Source organism: Hemicordylus capensis, chromosome 1, assembly GCF_027244095.1.
Source record: "Hemicordylus capensis ecotype Gifberg chromosome 1, rHemCap1.1.pri, whole genome shotgun sequence".
Classification (NCBI taxonomy): Eukaryota; Metazoa; Chordata; class Lepidosauria; order Squamata; family Cordylidae; genus Hemicordylus; species Hemicordylus capensis.
In genome coordinates, this window is record NC_069657.1 from 458,339,023 (window position 1) to 458,357,195 (window position 18,173).

At 51.2% G+C, this 18,173-nt stretch overlaps 1 pseudogene; it reads right to left on the bottom strand.

Moving 5' to 3' along the window:
• Nucleotides 1–312: 312 nt before the first annotated feature.
• Nucleotides 313–17,691, bottom strand: LOC128325338 (zinc finger protein ZFP2-like; annotated as a pseudogene).
• Between the last annotated feature and the right edge of the window lie 482 nt (nt 17,692–18,173).

The window sequence follows — 18,173 nt, forward strand, 5'->3', positions numbered from 1 at the left end:
TTTTTATTGTAATTTTACAATATTGTAATTTTACAATGTTACCTTATTTACATGTCATTGTACACTACCCAGAGTCCTTGGAGTGGGTGGTATATTAAATGCTTCGAATAGAATAGAATAGAATAGAATAGAATAGAATAGAATAGATGTCCTCAACTCCTGCCTGTAGGCTTCCAGCGGCATCTGGTGGGCCACTGTGTGAAACAGGATGCTGGATCAGTTGGGCTTCCTTGGGCCTGATCCAGCAGGGCTGTTCTTATGTTTTTAAAGGTGTGTGTGACTAAGGCAGCCTCAAAATGAAGAGTAGCACACTTCAGCAACAAGGATTTATTATGAGATGAAAAGAAAAAAGTATGCAATAAGAACTGTCTTTTCATAAAACAGATTGTAAGAAAGAGTTTTCATTAACTTGGCAACCCAGATTCCAAGCCATCAGTACAGAAAAATAACTTCCCTGACAGGTTTAACTGACTTGGTCCTGAATTATTACTTCGAGATTGCAGCCTTCCCATCTCCCCAGCAGCTCTCAGCCTGCAGCTTCCTCGGGGGCCCTCCCAGGACAGAGTAACCAACAGAACAAAATGTTCACCTCTCCACTAGGTGGCTGTGTGTATGATTCCCACCCAGTCCTCGGGATTGATCCTTCTGCTTTGAATTTCCCAGTCCTCCCCAAAAGCCTTCCTATCACTACTGGTTCACACCCTTGACTTAAATTGGGGGGCGGGGGCTAAAAACATCTAACTAAAGTAGGTGGACACCACTGGGTAATAGTGATGCTGTGACCAGTTGTTCAGCAGTTGAGAGGATAGTGCTTCAGTTCTGAGCTTGCACCAAAGAGAGAAGAACTGCCTTCATAAGCAAAGCCTTTCTTTGGTCAGATTCAACCCACACCTTAAAATGTAAACTTCTAAGGTGGACATGGTTATGGCTCTTTTCCCCAAAGCAGATTAATGCAGCTCTTTCCCAGGAATTCATTTACAACCTGAATAAGTAGAGTGGTACTTCAGTGAAGAATAAGGGAGTGCCTCCAACCAAAACTCTTCCCACACATTGATATGGTTTCACCGGCATGAAGCATTTGACGAGAAGTCAGGTTTGTGTTGTGTCTAAAGCTCTTTCCACACTGCAAGTATCTATATGGTTTCTCCCGTATGAATCCTTTGATGTAAACTTAGGTGGTGTTTATGGCAAAAGCTCTTTCCGCACTCCAAGCATTTATATGGTTTCTCTCCTTTGTGAATCTTTTGATGTGAAATTAAATTTGAATTTTGACTGAAGCCTTTCCCACACTCGAAGCATGTATATGGTTTCTCTCCTGTGTGAATCCTTTGGTGCGAAGTCAAGCTTGAGCTGTGACTGAAGCCTTTCCCACACTCGAAACATGTATAAGGTTTCTCCCCAGTGTGAATCCTTTGGTGTGAAGTGAGATGTGCACTTTGACTGAAGCCCTTTCCACATTCCAAGCATTGATATGGTTTCTCAGCTGTGTGGATCTTTTGATGTAAAGCCAGGCTTGTGCTGATACTATAGCTCTTCCCACACTCCAAGCATCTATAAGGTTTCTCTCTTGTGTGAATCCTTTGGTGTGAAGTCAGGTTGGTGCTGTGACTGAAACTCTTTCCACATTCCAAGCATTTATAAGGTTTCTCTCTTGTGTGAATCCTTTGGTGTGACGTCAGGTTGGTGCTGTGACTAAAACTCTTTTCACATTCCAAGCATTTATAAGGTTTCTCTCTTGTGTGAATCCTTTGGTGTGACGTCAGGCCTGACTTCTGACTGAAGCTCTTTCCACACTCCACACATGTATATGGTTTCTCTCTTGTGTGAAGTCTTTGGTGTGAAGTCAAGCCTGACCTCTGACTGAAGCTCCTTCCACACTCCAAGCATGTATAAGGTTTCTCTCCAGTGTGAACCCTTTGGTGTGAAGTCAGGCTTTCTTGTCTGGCGAAGCTTTTTCCACACTCCAGACATCTATATGGTTTCTCCCCTGTGTGAATCCTCTGGTGTGAAGTGAGGTGTGCACTTTGAATGAACCTTTTCCCACATTCCAAACATTTGTATGGTTTCTCTCCTGTGTGAATCCTTTGATGTAATGTGAGACATGCACTTTGACTGAAGCTTTTCCCACATTCCAAGCATTTGTATGGTTTCTCCTCTGTAAGCATTTCCCCCTGAGGTTGAAGGCAGCAGGATTCAGGACTGATGCTCCTCCTCCTGTTGAAAGGGCAAAGAGTTTTCTCTACTACTTTTTCCGTTTTTCCTTGGATTGTGATTGTATGCAATTCACCATGCTGAGAAGCAGGAGATCCATTCCTCTTCGTCTGTTTGACTTCAGTTTTCATTCTTTGCTGTTCTCTCTTTGTCCTTCTGGCACCTCCTAACAATTCTCTGTGGGGTTTTCCCTCATTCTGACTCTCCCAACTGTTACCTGCTGGAAGGAAGAGGGAAAACTGATCAGGGCTGAGACAGTAAAGGGGCCTCCCAGGCAGCGTTCCCTCTCACAGGGATTTCCAGATGTCGTTGGCTACAACTCCCAGCACCCCAGCTGCAACAGCTTTTGCTTGGGGATTATGGGAGTGGTAGTCAACCACATCTGGGGATCCCTGCGAGAGGGGACACAGCATCTCACACCCATGAACAAGCCCCAGTTATGTGTTCTCTTGATGGGAGAAGAACACAGACAAGACTGCTCTGTAGTACTGTACTGAGACAGGGGTGGCGGCTGTCCAGGGCCAGCCCTGGGAGTTTGGGTGCCCTGGGCAGAGTGTGATGTGACACTCTCCAATGCCTAGATATCTCGAATGAATTTTTAGAAGTATTTACTTGGAAAATCTCAATAAACACTATAGATAGAAAATCAAGCTGCTTAGGCTCAAACAGTCATACTTCGGACACATGATGCAACGACCCAGCTCCCTTGAGAAGTCCGTCATGCTGGGGAAAGTCGAAGGAAAGAGGAGAAGAGGACGACCAGCAGCAAGGTGGATGGACTTGATGACGACTGCAATGAAGGAACCACTGAAAGACCTTAAAGGCCAAGTTATTATTATTATTTATTTATTTATTCGATTTCTATACCGCCCTTCCAAAAATGGCTCAGGGCGGTTTACACACACACACACAGAGAGAGAGAGAGAGAGAGAGTGTGAGAGAGTGAGAGAGAGGATGGTTGCCTGTCCCCAAAGAGCTCACAATTTAAAAGAAACATAAGATAGACACCAGCAACAGTCACTGGAGGTACTATGCTGGGGGTGGAGAGGGCCAGTCGCAGACGGATCATCTCTCTGTGTGGTCGCTAAGAGTCGACACCGACCAGACAGCACTTAATCAATCAATCAATCTTCAGCCAAGAAGGAAAGATATGGAAAGAGAAGTGTGGTTCTTGCTGGAGGAGAGGTGCACCTGTGACTCCTCCAAAGATCGTCTCACCCATAAAGTTGTGCACAGTTAATTGTATCACATTTCAAACCCTTTTGGGAGGCAGAGCAGTATGAGGGCCAGAGTCCTCCACAAAAACACTGTGAGTGATCAAACGAGGCTGGAAAGGGAGTGTGTTGGTGGAGACATGCTATCACCCTCTTGATCATGGCCCTGAGGGTGAGCAGGAACTGTAGAAGGAAATCAGGGGGGCGTCAGCAAAAGCTGTAATAATGGGTGGTTCCAGTTACCCACACACAGACTGGGTAAGTTCACATGCAAGGAATGACTAAGAGGGCTCTCATGCTCCAGCGAGGAGGTATGGCTTGGACTTGCATGACCCGTCCAACCGGGACTGGAAGCTCATTTCCAAGACTGACGCAGCACTCGCGCCTTTCTTTCTCGCGATGAAGAGCTTGTGTGGCAAGGCATCCCCTCTGAGCTAGACTTTGCCCACTGCTCTTCTCCTGGAGAAGATGATGGGCGAGCTCCAGGCTTTGCTGGCCAAAGCCCTGGCAGGCTGGCTGCGGACGGGAGTGGTGGGTCGGCTCAGCAACAGGTTGGGGCAATCAGCAGACCATGTTCTGGCCTGCCAATGTGACCCAACTATGGGGGGCAACGCCCTCACCCCTGGCTGGCTCTGAACCAGGAGGAGGAGGAGGCTGGGGCGCCGACGAGGGCACACTCCACACAAGGCAGCCGTGTGCGTCTCCCTGGCTCCCCAGTCCAGAAGTGAGGTGTCCTTGGCAGCACCAACACTGCTGGCACTTGCACGCAGGCATCCCACCCAGGGGTCCCAACGGGGGCACCTTGGGGCCTTGCCTGGGGGGCGGGAGCAGCCCACTCTGAGCAGTGTGTGCTGCAGTCGCCGGGGGCAGATGCGGAGACGGAGGTGAGCCACTTGGGGGCGAGGCGTCCTCAAGTCTGGCCGGACTTGGCAGCAGCTGCTGGACAGTCCCTCTCATGCCCACCCACCAGCATCCATAGGGTGCTCTCCATGGCCGGGGAGGTGGGGACACCCCATTGCTTGTGCTTGGATGCTGGCCGGGTGGAGCAGCTGCTCTTCCTCAAGGCCAGCCTCCCCCGGCTGGGCTATCCCGGGCTGGCCGTGGAGGGTGACTCTCTGTCACCCCACCCTTCATGTGGTGGGGCAACACCACTGCCAGCTCGCCCCACCCTGGCCAACCCCCAAACCAGATGTGTGTCACAGCCTGCCTGTTAGTGCTGCCGACACACGCAGACACGCACGCACGCACGCCCAGCGCCAGGCGATGATGATGGGCTGGTACACGAAGGCCCAAGAGCAAGCGGAGAGGAGGCTGTGATGGAGCAGGCAGGGGGTTGGGCTGACTGTGTTTTGTGGGTTACTAACATTTCCCCCGCAAGCAAGCAGCACAGACACGCATGCATGGCCCCCGATGAGTAGGTGGGTTGGTGCCCTGATGGGTGTCAACCAGGCAGGCTGTCACCTGGGGCCCAGCAGCCCATCTGAGGCCAACTACTCAGGATCCAGACAGGAAAAGGAGAAAGAAGACTTCTTATCAAGTAGAGGGTTTTTCTTTTCTTAGAGCACTGTTTCCAATGGGCTTGATGATATAGGCTGACCTGGCGCAGAGCATCTGCACCCCTAGTTCTCCCTGTCTCCCCCACTTCAGACCCAGGTCGTTCTCTCCCACCCGGCTCGTTTGCCCTCCATGCCACTTGCCCTCCTCCGGCCACCTCCTTCCAGCCGCGGCCGCTTGCCCTCCGCCGGCCAGCCTCCACCCCCGTTGCCCCCCTACCGGCTGGCTGCCACCATTTTCTCCCCCATCCCCCTGGCTAATCGGCAGCTACTCATGAACTCTCGCGAGAGCTGCCACACATGGGATTAGCCACAGGTACATGTTAGAGAAATAAGACAGATAGAAGATAGATGTTTATAATAGTGCTATTGTGGCTATGATCAATGACTATGGTTTTGCTGGCTCTCAGATGGCGAAAGCAGAACTTGGTTGCCCGCCTGCCTTGAGACTTGTGGTTTGGTGATCTGTGTGTGTGTGTGTGTGGAGGGGGGGGTGTTGTGGCACATCAGCCCGGCTCTCTGGGTAGTATTTTCTGGGCAATTTCAGTGGGAGATGAGCTCCATGACCTTTAACTTGTGCTTCACTCATGGCTCTGATCCACTCCGTCTGCATGGAATCCGATTCTGCACTGCAAGGTGTGCTCTGTTAAAATGTGGCAGAAGAGGACGGCGCTCTTCTAGGGGAGCTTATTGTGGCTAAGCTTCAATGCTGCTGCGTGGCAGCTGTGGCAAGGGAGTCAGCGTCTTTGCGTGTCAGTGACGATGGTGAAGGGCAACTTGTACCAATGATGCAGCGCAGGCACCTGGCGCTGTGGCTGGCAAATTCTGGGTCAGAGATTCTTTTGGGACTGTGTTTTGCACTGTGTGTTCTGTGGTGGAAGACTGCCTTTTAAAAATGCATTTCATTTTGTGGCAGTGAGCTCATTGTTTCACCCGTAGGGAATATTGGGGGACTCAAACCACCCCATTATTCTGCATGGGTAGTGCCTAGGGACACCAAAGCAGGTTGGGTGTTAGTACCCATCAGGCCTATCTAGCATGCAATCCTCAAAGCAATCAGGCAATTTTAAATGCATTTTTTCTAAAAAAAAATTTAAAAATCTAAGGTAGGGGTGATCTATTTACCCAGAAAGGTTTGCATTAAAATTGCCTGATTGCTTTGCAGGTTGGGTGGTAGGTAGCACCCATAGTGGCCTACCACCCAACCCGCTTTGGTATCCCTAGGTGCTACACATGAGGAATAATGGAGTGATCCGAGTCCCCCATTATTCACTATCGGTGAACCAGCTCGAGTCTGGACCTCTTAGATGGTTCACTCAAACCGATTCGTGAGCATACGGTCTGGTTTGAATTCCGTTCGAACGAAACCACGGCAACCAGTTCCGTCCACACCCCTACCTGGAGGACGAAGAATTTAGTCACATAGAGATGCCAAGAGATGACATTCTAAACTCTCTTGAAAAAATAAAAGTTATCATCAGATGGAATCCACCCAAGAGTTCTTAAATAACTCAAATAGGAAATTGCTGATCTCCCAGCAAAAAGAGGTAACTTATCTTTGCGATCAGGCTCTGTACCAGAGGACTGGAATGCAGCCAGTCTAACACCAATTTCCCCAAAGAGATCCAGGAAATAACTGGCCTGTCTGTTCCGAGCAAATTGATAGAAAGCATTCTCAAGGCTAAGACTGTCCAGTGTATAGCAGAACAGGCTCTGCTCAAGGAGAACCACCATGGCTTCTGAAAAGATAAATCTTGCCTCACCAACCTTTTGGAGTTCTCCAAGAGTGAGACTCCATTATGCCAATATGGCTCCATTATGCCATTATGAAATTATTCTTTATTATAATTATAATTATAAATATAAATAAATATAAATATGAAATTATAAATAACTCCGTTATGACATTATGAAACTGGCATAACTCCAGAAATTGGCATTATTCCATATATGACATTCTGCTGTCCAGTAAGAGATCAAATGGGGCTGCTTGCTTCTGTGATAGGTGTAAAAAGGGGTTTTTGAATTTGCTTCTGAGTTTACCTGCTTAGGACTGGAGTACATGTGGCTAAAAGTCAACATATACATATATTTTTTTATGACACGTATCCTGTTCTTCCTCCAAAAAGTTCAGGGTAGTGTACATGTTCTTCCTCCCCACTTTTATCCTCACAACAATCCTGTGAGGCGGGTTTGGAAGAGCGAGTGTCTCACCTAAAGTCCCAACGTGAGTTTCATGAGATTGCAGGATAAATCTGATGCAGGAGAAAAAGGAGGTTCATTTTTAGCGGTGAAGCAAACTAGTGGGATGGAGGGCATTGGATACCTTTAAGAGAGCATGAAAGGGTTTAATTATCAAAATGTGGGGGAGGTTGTGGGACCCGGGCAGGCCCTGTGGGCCCAAGCCCTGGAACTCTTAAGTACCGAGCAACACCTCTGCAAGGGACAGAGGGAGAGAGAAGAGTGGCAGGATTGTCCGTGCAAAATCTGGTATTGGCAGGATGTTCACAATTTCTTCTAAAAATACAAAAATTAAAAATAAATCTTTCCCTGAGTGTATTTTGGTGTAAAAAGTAGTAAATTCAGCCAATTTAAGTGGCAGAGCAAGGTGGGGGGGGAGGGAATATGAGGGGGGGAGTGGTGCGAGGCGACAGAAGGTGGCACAAGACTATATGTGGCTCCCCAGAAGTGCATCAGAATCCAATCCAGCCACCACCAGATCAGATCTGAGCTTGACACCCCTGGCATAGTGCATTATAGACTCTATCATGTCTATAAAATCATGCATGGTGTGGAGAAAGTGGACAGGGAGAAATTTTTTCTCCCTCTCACTTAACACTGGGGTCATCCCATGAAATTGATTGCCAGGAAATTTAGGACCAACAAACGGAAGTACTTTTTCACCCAATGCATAATCCACTTGTGGAATTCTCTGCCACAAGATGTGATGACAGCCAACCACCTGGATGGCTTTAAGAGGGGTTTGGATAACTTCATGGAGGAGAGGTCCATCAACGGCTACTAGTCGCAGGGCAACAGGCCACCTCCAGCCTCCAAGGCAGGGGAGTAACAGCAGGAAAGAGGGCATGCCCTCAACTCCTGCCTGTGGGCTTCCAGCAGCATCTGGTGGGCCACTGCATGAAACAGGATCCAATCATCTTCCTTCCTCCTTTAATTCACTGGATCCATCTCCTCTTCCTGTCCCTTCTCCCGGCTTCTCAAAGAAATGAAACCACAGGTGCAGAGTAGTTGACTCAATAAAGGCTTTTCTGGGTGCCCTGCAGATAGGACCCCACACACACACATTTCTTCCTGGATTCCCCTCTTGTTTCTCACATTACTCTACCAAAGCTAGTGTCCTAAGACCCCTTTCGCCAAAAAACAATGATCAAAACTGCCAGCCAATCAGCTCTTATCAAGTCAGTAGGCTCTGGGGCAAACCACCCTATCTAGCTAGCAGCTCCACTAGCCAGAAATCAAGGGTTTTCCAATACATTGTAATTATACTAACTGAATGTATTGCTTTGTTTTGCTAATTCCCTATCAATGTGTCATTCCTAATTCTCTTTCGAATACATTTGACTGGTTGTTCATTAGGAGCTTGTCTTGCTGTCTCTTTTGTATTGCTTCCGCTCCCAGTGGCGGTCCCAACACCGACAGGCCTGTTTAGCTCAAGGGTCACAACAGCCGAATTCCCTCCCAGCTGCTTAACCTGCCAGATTTCAGGATTCCCTCCGAGGCCTGCTTCAGAGATGTGGCTCTGGATTTCGAGGACTACATTTGTAGGTAGCAACGTCTACAGCCTGATATATATTAGGCAGGGGAAATTCTAGATCTCATGTTTTCCTCAGGTATGGAGAACTGTGTGGATGCTGGAGGATTCAAAATAATTCTTTCCTCATAGATTATCAGAGGCTTACAGTGACCCTGAAGTTCTGTAAGGTGTTGGGGATCAGTCACAGATTCAATGGGTGTGAACAAGCTGGAACTTCATTCAGAATCCACTTGTGGGATTCTCTGCCACAAGATGTGGTGACAGCCAACAACCTGGAAGGCTTTAAGAGGGTTTTTGGAGGAGAGGGCTATCAACGGCTACTAGTCAGAGGGCCATAGGCCACCTCCAGCCTCAGAGGCAGGATGCCGCAGTTGCAGGGGAGCAACAGCTGGAGGGAGGGCCTGCCCCTTTCAGCTCCTGCCTGTAGGCTCCCAGCGGCATCTGGTAGGCGACTGTATGAAACAAGATGCTGGACTAGATGGGCCTCCTTGGGCCTGATCCAGCAGGGCTGTTCTTATGACATCTGAGCAAGAGATATACCGTACACACAATCTACCCATGCCCAGAATTGGTTCACAGCCTTTGTTCAGGTGCTTGGCTTAAATGGGACTCTCCAGGACTCGGCTTGCAACCTGCTGCTCGGCATGAGTCCCATTCTATAGCTGAGGGAGGGACCTTCTCCTAGGGCCAGTCTCGGCACGGATCCCAGGTCTCCCTCTCCTAAGATGCTCCAGGAGACAGAGATCTCCAGACTGCCAGACTCCTTAGCAGGGAAAGCAGAGCATTTGCTTAAGGTCTTCCTTTCAGTCCCTGGCTCCATTTCCAGGTAGGACTAGGGAAACCCACATCTGAAACCCGGCATAGGTTCTGCCAGCCAGTGCAGAGAACCCTGAATGAGATGGACCGAGGCTCTGACCCCAAATCAAACGGCTTCATGCCTTCAGAGTCTGTCCGATGAAGTCTCCTTAGGATTACATTTTATTTCTTGAATTTATATCCCACCTTTCCTCCACTACGTGCTTCTTCTTTGATCCTCACAAGAACCCTATCAAGAAGGTTGGCCTGAGAGATTACTGGTTCAAAGCCACCCAATGAGCTTCATCGCTGAGGAGTATTTGGTCCCAGACCTTCAACACCTTTAAAACGCCAACTGCTACAGCACACTGGCTCTTTGGCCCACATGTGGACTGAACCCAATTATCTGCATCTGGCTCTCACCAATTTCAGCAAATCAGAACCGTCTCTTTCCCCCTCTTTCAGTCTCCACTTACATGAGACCATAAGAACAGCCCAGTTGGATCAGGCCCAAGGAGGCCCATCTAGGCCAGCATCCTGTTTCACACAATGGCCCACCAGATGCCACCGGAAGCCACAGGCTGGAGGTGAAAGGGGCAGGCCCTCTCATCTCCTGCCATTACTCCCCCGCAACTGGTACTCAGAGGCATCCTGCCTCTGAGGCTGGAGGTGGCCCACAGCCCTCTGACTAGTAGCCATTGACAGACCTCTCCTCCATGAAGTGATCCAAACCCCTCTTAAAGCCATCCAGGTGCTTGGCTGTCACCACATCTTCAGCGAAAAAGAGGGAGCCTTACCCAGAAAGGACACATTCTCATAATTCTCTTCCATGACTGCCCTGTGCAGGGCTCTTTGGCCCAGATCCAGCAGAGACCATTCCTCCTCCGTGAAATGCACGGCCACCTCCTCAAAGGTCACCGGACCCTGGAAGAAGAAGAAGAAGAAGAAGAAGAAGAAAATATTTCCTCCCCCACAGAACACAGAAGGGTTCTTTCCTTTCCAAGCACAATCCAAATGGGCAGTTAACGTAATCCAGTGGGAGAAGGGCAGGAAAGATTCCTCTGCAGCCATGTTCCCTCCAATTGTTTTCATCAGTGAGCGGAATGAGTTTTGCTCTGGGCAGCAGTATCAAGGCAGTGTCTGCACATGTGCATTACTATGTGCCATGACAGAGACAACACATGCACACCTCAAATATGGAAGGAAAGAAGTCTTTTACCATTCTTTTACCTATTTATAAAATTGGATTTTTATGCATCAGTCGTTAGAGTACTGTACGCCCCAACTTTCAGAAGCAGATGTTTAAGGGCCATGAATGATGGTTGCAATGGAAATACAACACAGACTTTGCCCCAGTTTCGAGCCTTTCGGGCACACGGCATAATTTTAGTTCCGGGGAGTATTCCAGAGCTACATGCTCAGCAGCCATATAAACTTTTTAAAAGCAAAGTTCTCTCCCTGTTCCAGCCCCAAAGCAGAGTCCCTTTCAGCTCCAGCCAGCCAAGCAAGCGATTGCCCGGCAGCCCAGATGACTTCATCAGACCAGCGCTTGATCTGAGCCCCCATCCCACACTCTGAGCGACAAAAAACCACCCGCCTCTTCCTCAGCAGTCACAGTTCGCTCCCTCTTCGCCCCTCAACGCAGGGCCAGCCGAGAAGCTCATCTCCAAGCAAGAGGGGCCAGGCAGGCTCTTCTGCCGCCACCACCTCCCTGAGAGATTTGCTGAAACCGGCCCAAAGGAGAACCACCGGGCCGCAACACGGAAAGCACCGCCATCTGCTCACCCAGTCAGCCAAATCCTGCTCTCATTTGCATGTTGGGGAGTGTAGTTTTATACCTTAAGCATACGTTTCTGGCTGTGCTATTGCTATTCTGAACGCCTGTACCTGAGACCAAAGCTAGGCATGACCAGGGGCACTCTGGGACGTGTAGTATCGGTCATCAAGGCTGCAACACTGTGTGCAGAGCAAAAAGAGAGTTCTTCTGCCTACTGACGTGGCCGAGCTGAATACTTTTGCTTCATGCCTAGACCAGGCCTGAGTGTAACTGAAGTGGGGTGGGGAGCAGGGGGCCAAAAATCCCACCCACTAATGAAAATATTATGGACTTGTATCCATTTTCCGTTAGTATAAATAAAAAAGTACTATGATTATTTTTAAAAAGACTAATACAAGTATAATGGGCATATAATATAAATATAATATTATTGCACGACAGCTCTTGCAATGAATAGAGAAAAAGAAAGAATCTTGCTGGAGCTTATTGGGACAACACTGAGATTTTGTTGTAAAAATAATTTTATTTTTAAACAAACCACCAACAACAACTTGTGCTGGCTGCTATGATAGGCTCCACCTTTAAGCAGAAGACATGGGCGGGGGGGGGCATCCTGCCCTCCCCTGTGTCTAGAGCTTAATGGTGGAGCCTGTCAGGCAAATTCTTCCCACCCTGCACAGTTTAAGAACTTCTGTTCCTCTAATGAATCAAAATATGGTCTTAGAAAGAAATCAAAAGTGCCTCTCAGCAATGTACGCGCCCTGCCCACATTACGGTGGTTGGTAGCAGCAAGACAGAAAAAGCACTGACACTTTGAACTTTGGTGCTGGAGAAGACTCTTGAGGAGACCATGGACAGCCAGGAAAACCAACAAATGGATCACAGAACAGATCCATCCAGAATTTCCACTCCAGGCACAAATGACCAGGCTCAAACTATCATATTTGGGACACATTATGCGAAGTTCCAGCTCCCTTGAGAAGTCCATAATGCTGGGAAAAGTGGAAGGAAAGAGAAGAAGAGGACGGCCAGCAGGCAGGTGGATGGACTCAATGGCGACAGCCATGAAGGCACCACTGAGAGACCTTCAAGGCCAAGCGGAAGACGGATCATCATCCTGGAGAGAATCTCTCCATGTGGTCGCCAAGAGTCGGCACTGACGGGACGGCACTTCATCCATCAGCAGCCTGCCCTCCTCTGCAATCTCAGGCGTCTCTTGGGAGGAGGCTGCCTCCTGCAACCCAGCTCTGCATTATCCTCGCTGACGTCCACACAAGGGCAGCTGTGGACCCTGAGAAAGGCCTGCCACTGACTCCCGGGAGTGGAATGGTGGTGCCAAAAGGCCAGCCAGGTTGCTAGAGGATGAGTGCATGAGTAGCCGGGGTAAACTGACACGCTGGCTGGGGGAGGAAGGTCGGGCTGGGGGAACAGGGAGAGATGTATATAAAATACAAAATGTCCAAAAACATGAGATAAAGAAAAGGAAAAGAAAGTGGGCAGGCAGCCGCAGCTTGGGGCGGGGCGAACAACTCAAATTCCCAGCATCCAGAAAGTGGGGAACAAACTGTTTCTGTATGAAGTTTTCCAAACTGGGAAAACAGACTTTATTTCTGTTTCCTTCTCTACACAGGGGCATTAACCCTCCATTCCCTGGCTGGAAAGGTCAGTTGCTTCATCTCTATCCTCAAGCCACCTGCAAAAGCAAAGAGCAGTTTTGACTGAAAATGGCGGCAGGCCTTGATCATGGCAGGAAGGTGTGCGCGTGTCTGTCTCCTTACCCAATAGGTTCCCGCTGCAACCAGAGTGGGAGAGCCAATTTCCCCGCTCTGGCCGGAGCAAGAGCCAACGTGGGTGGCAGGGGCAGGGGGGAAAGGTGGTGGGGCAGCGGGGTGGGGGGGGAGACACAAACAGGCAGAGGTGCACCTAGGTAATTTTGGAGCCTGGACCAAAAGGCCTTTGGATGCCCCTCCCCTCCCCCGCTGCAAGTTAAGCATCATTTTTTAACATGTAGGTTCTTGAGGGCACAAACCACACCACTCAAGGTAGACGAAATATCATTCAGGGGGCCCCAGGGGGTGTGGAGGCCCTGGGCTTCAGCCCCAAAGTCCAGGGGTATTAGCACCTCTGCAAACAGGCAGCAGCCCATCACAGCACCGGGGAAAGCGGAACTACCTGCATGGTGGCTTGAAACCGCTGCGTAGGGGATTAAATTTGGTAGGTGGGTGCTCAGATTAAGGAGGGGAACTTTTATATTCTTGAGGGTCAAGGTGCTCTGTCTCAAAGATGCTCCAAATGTTACAAAAATATAAAATAAAAATAGACGTGACAGAGACACCAGCCACTGCCCCTGGAACACACACACTATCTCCCCCCCCCGTGACCCCTCCCCTACTTGATCTGGTTGCACTGAAGCCTCTTCCGCTCCCCCAGGAAGAAGAGATGGCCGAGAATCTGTTGGCAGAATCACTCCAGTACCTGCGAAACAAAGAAGGCTGGTGGGAAGATGTTGCTGAATGAAACAGAGAGACAATTAAGTATAGTTTGAAGTACAGCCACCTCATGGTGCAGTGGGGAAGTAACTTGCCTAGGGAGCAAGAGGTTGCTGGTTCGAATCCCCGCTGGTACTATACCAGGCAGCAGTGATATAGGAAGATGCTGGAAGACATCATCTCATACTGCGCGGGAGGGGGCCATGGGAAACCCCTCCTACCAAAGGAAATCACGTGGCTCTGTGGTGGCCAGGAGTCGAAATCAACTCGATGGCACAACTTAAGTATGTTTTTAAAAGTGTAAGTGTTTTCTTAGTGCACAACTCAAAATATGGAGGCAGTTTTTGAGTTGAACGCTGCCATAACTCAACCTATTTTTAAACTGTGGGAGAGGCTGGAGGAAAAAAAGTGTCCCCTGCCCTGCCCCCCACCCCCAGCCAAAGCAATTTCTCAGGGGAGCATGAAAGCAGGGCAAGGAGTTCAGATGGCCTCCCTCCATCATGTATATCTGGCTATCAAAAGGGTGAGAGAGGAACGGAGGAGGAGGACAGGGAGAGGCTGGGGGCGGCGGGGGGGGGAGTTGCAGGGGTCATGCCCTCTCTGGGTGAATTTCTTCAAGCAAAGGTGGGCAATTCCAGCCCCCCTCCAGGCCTTCCCCGTCCAGAACAGGCAGGCAAATCCTGGAACTCGTGGCGGGCGGCCAGTCCTGGCCAGAGGCTGCAGAGCAAATCCTTCCGCCTGGGGTGGCCGGTCACGCCATGCAACAACCTTGCTCTCATCAGCCCAACCCCGCTCTGGGGATGCTCCTAGTCCCAGCCTTTCTGTGAGCTCCATGGAGTGCAGCACCGTAGAAAACCCATGCAGACATGAGAAAAACTGTGGACGGAGGCACAGGAGTGCCTTTCGCGGGGGGGGGGGGGATGTGAAAAGTCTCTTTCTGGCAGACCAAATCCTCCAAGGGGGGGTGGGGGTGGGGAGCAGGGATCTACACAGCCGAGCAGCCTCCACATTTGTCTGCCTAAATAATCTCTTCCCTCCACCCACCCTCCCACTTTCAGTCTTTTCTTGAGATCTGTTGAGTGCAGCATTATAGAAAATCACAACAGAGATCAGAAAAAATACTGAGGAGACATACAAATGCATATTAGGGGGGGAGGTCAAAAGGGCCTCTCCTCCAGGGGTCCAGCAGTGGGAGAGGAAGTGGGAATCCTTGCCCACCCCCATGGCCCTCCCTTGGCTGTCATTGGAAAGGGGAGGCTGATGGGAAAGATGGGGATCTCCTGCCAGGCGGTTGGAGGATTTCCAATAATGATTAATTCTTTATCCACATTTCCTGTTTTTGTACAAGTTTATATTTAAACTCCATGGAAGAAAAAGGGTCTCCCCACAGTCTCTGCAAGTACAGGTGAGGATGTATAAATCCTGAAACGCAACATTATTTAAAAGTCTGCAAGGGGCTAGAAGGCAGCCCCCTCCTCAAATGGGCGCAGGAGAACATCAAAGCAGACCGTGTATTTTGAGGGCATTTGAGCAAGAGCGAGATCAAGGGGGCGTCCGACCCATCACTCCTTACCCAGTGAGGTGGCAGCTCTGCCAACTTCCTGCGAGGTCCCCCTGGACAGCAGCCTCCGCTGGGCATCCAATGGAGCCCTCTCTGCCGCGGAGAAGCCAGGGACGGTTTCTGACAAGGGTCCTGGAATCTGAAAGAGACAGAAGAAGAGATCCCAGGCAGGGGAGATCAGGGAGAGGCCAAGAGCAGGACAGGAACGAGGCAGAACAAGGCCTGAGAAGGAGTCCGGTGGGGAGGGCATCTCCTGGAGGGGTTCTCCAGTGGCCAAGTTCTTGGACAACTATGGGCTTCTCCCAGGACCCCCTGGCTCTCCTTCTAGGCCCGTTGCTACGCCCAGGATGAACCGCTCTCTCACCTGTTGTTGTTGTTGTTGTTGTTGTTGTGCCTCCTGCTGCTGCTGCTCCTCCTCTGACTGGCTCAGGAGGAAACCTTCTGCCAGGGCCACTGCCTGGGAACTGGTCTCCGCTCCACATTCTCTGACCCAGCTCTTCATCGCCGGGGGTAGGGTGAGAAGGAACCTCTCCAGGACCACCAGGTCCATGATCTGATTTTTCGTGTGTCTTTCTGGCCTCACCCATTGACGGCAAAGGTTGTGCAGGTGGTTGCCAATCTCTCGAGGCCCCTTGGCATCCTGGTAGCAGAAGCGCCTGAAGCGCTGGCGCTGGAGATCTGAGTTCAGGTTGTCCCCACTCAGGATCTTCTTCTGCGTGGTCCTTTCCCAGAATCCCCCACTGCTCTCAGCCTGGGTGGCATCAGGGCCCTTTCCTGCACCCAGGCCAGAAGACTCTCTCCTTCCCATCTTCTCCTTCAATCTGTGCTCCAGGGCAGCCTCCAACAAGATCACAGGACTCCTTGAGGTTCTCTTGAGGGATGAAGGCTTTTGATGCCACCTTTGGACCAAAAGAGAGGCCAGTGCCCGGGGTCAAAGAGCAAGCCAATGTGTGAGGGAGGAAAGCGGCTGGGTCTACCTGGAGGGCCAGAGAACAAAGCCTTCCCTCTAATGCCGCATCCTTCCCTTTGGTTGGATCCTCACCGCTCCCACCGTACGCCTCCTCCGAGCCCCCTCCCACCACAGCGATGACATCACTCTGCTCTCTTTCCTTTTCAGCAAGGGGGGGTCAATGGCTTCTCTGTACAAGTCTCAGGAAGGCAATGGTGAGTGAGATGGGCCACGGCTTTGACTCACGATTGCTCTTTAGCTAATTGCCCCTGCATACGGCGAACGGGAATCGCTTCAAACTGAACTGGACCAGCCCAAGGAGGGAGCAGCACTTGGATTGTTAGGAAGAAGGAAACCACCCCCTTCACTGTCTGGGAAATAGGGGATGGCAGCATAGGGAGAATTCTCACTCGAGGCACAAATGGCCAGGCTCAAACCCTCATACTTCGGACACAGTAGGCAACAACCCTTGAGGGGTCCGTCATGCTGGGGAAAGTTGCAGGAAAGAGAAGAAGAGGGGTTTTTTTCTTTCCTTTCCTTTTTCGGTTTCTTATTTCTCTCAGTTTATTTCTTTCTTAAAACAATAAGCTGAGGACGAAGCCCAGCAGCCATGCGGATGGACTCGATGACGACAGCCATGAATGCACCACGGAGAGACCTTCAAGGCCACCTTGAAGGCGGATCATCCTGGAGAGAATCTATCTAGGTGGTCGCTAAGAGTCGGGGAGCACTGAGTCAACCAACAGAGGGAGAGCATCTTCCTATGGGGTGAAGGGGGCGTGGGCTGGGAGGTTCCTCTGAGAGCGCTCAGACGTGCTCCACTACACTTGCCTCCCCGCCCCAGAATTTTTAAGTACCGAGAAACGCCTCTGAGAGCAGGGAGGGAGCTCAGACTTGCCCCCCCCAGCAGAGTGCCCCTCACCCACCCCCACCAGCCGGACACCAGCCTGCTGCCTTTCCTCCCTCCTCCCCCTCCCTCCCGTCACTTGGCCACCTGGCATCCCCCCCGCCCCGGCTTCCCCTGTGCCCGCCCCCCCGCCCCAATCCCATCCCATGGAATAGAGCTGCTCGCCAGACCCTCACAAGGAGCCAGGAGCCCGGCGTCCTCATCTCCAGGGCACTCGCCCGCCGGCCCCGACCGAGACGATGCCCGGACACCCCAGCGAGTTCCTTCCCCGCAGCGCCTTCTCTGCCTCCTGCGTGTCGGAGCAGGAACGTGGGGAGGCGTCTCGGCTCGCTCGGGCATCCGGGCCCACCACGCACTCGCCGTGCGCCTCCCTCCCAGCAGCACTTCGACGGGGAGGTGCTTCTGCTCGGCTGCAAGAGATCCTCCCTCCCTCCCTCGGCCCCCTCCCCGCCCCGCAGGCTAGCATGGTGGGAAGCTGGAGCTGCGTCTTCTCACGATCGACAGCAGGAGTGCGGGGGGGGGGGCGGCGGCGGCCGGTCCGCACACGGCGAATGGGAGCCGGAGGTGGTCGTTGTGCGCCCCTCGTCTCTCTCTCTCGCAGTGATGCCTGGCCCGGGAAGAAGAGGGAGGTTTTGCTGCTGCTCAGGCGGCACGGGGTGCACCAATCATCCAGTGTCCCAGATCTTGGCGATGCGGCCGGGCTCCATCGCGGCTGGAGTTGCAGGGGCTCGGCTCGTCGATGCGTGAAATCGCCATCCCAGTCATCATCAGAGTAGTAGTCCTGCAAACAACAGGGTGGGGCGTGTCGCAGGAGTTAGGGCCGGCAGCAGCAGCAGCAGCAGCAGCAGTGTGGAAGAAATCCAGCGTGAGTTGGCGGTGTGGCTGCCTGCCTGCCTGCCTGCGAATGGCTTTGGGATTTGGGCTCAAGTAGGAATGCCCCTT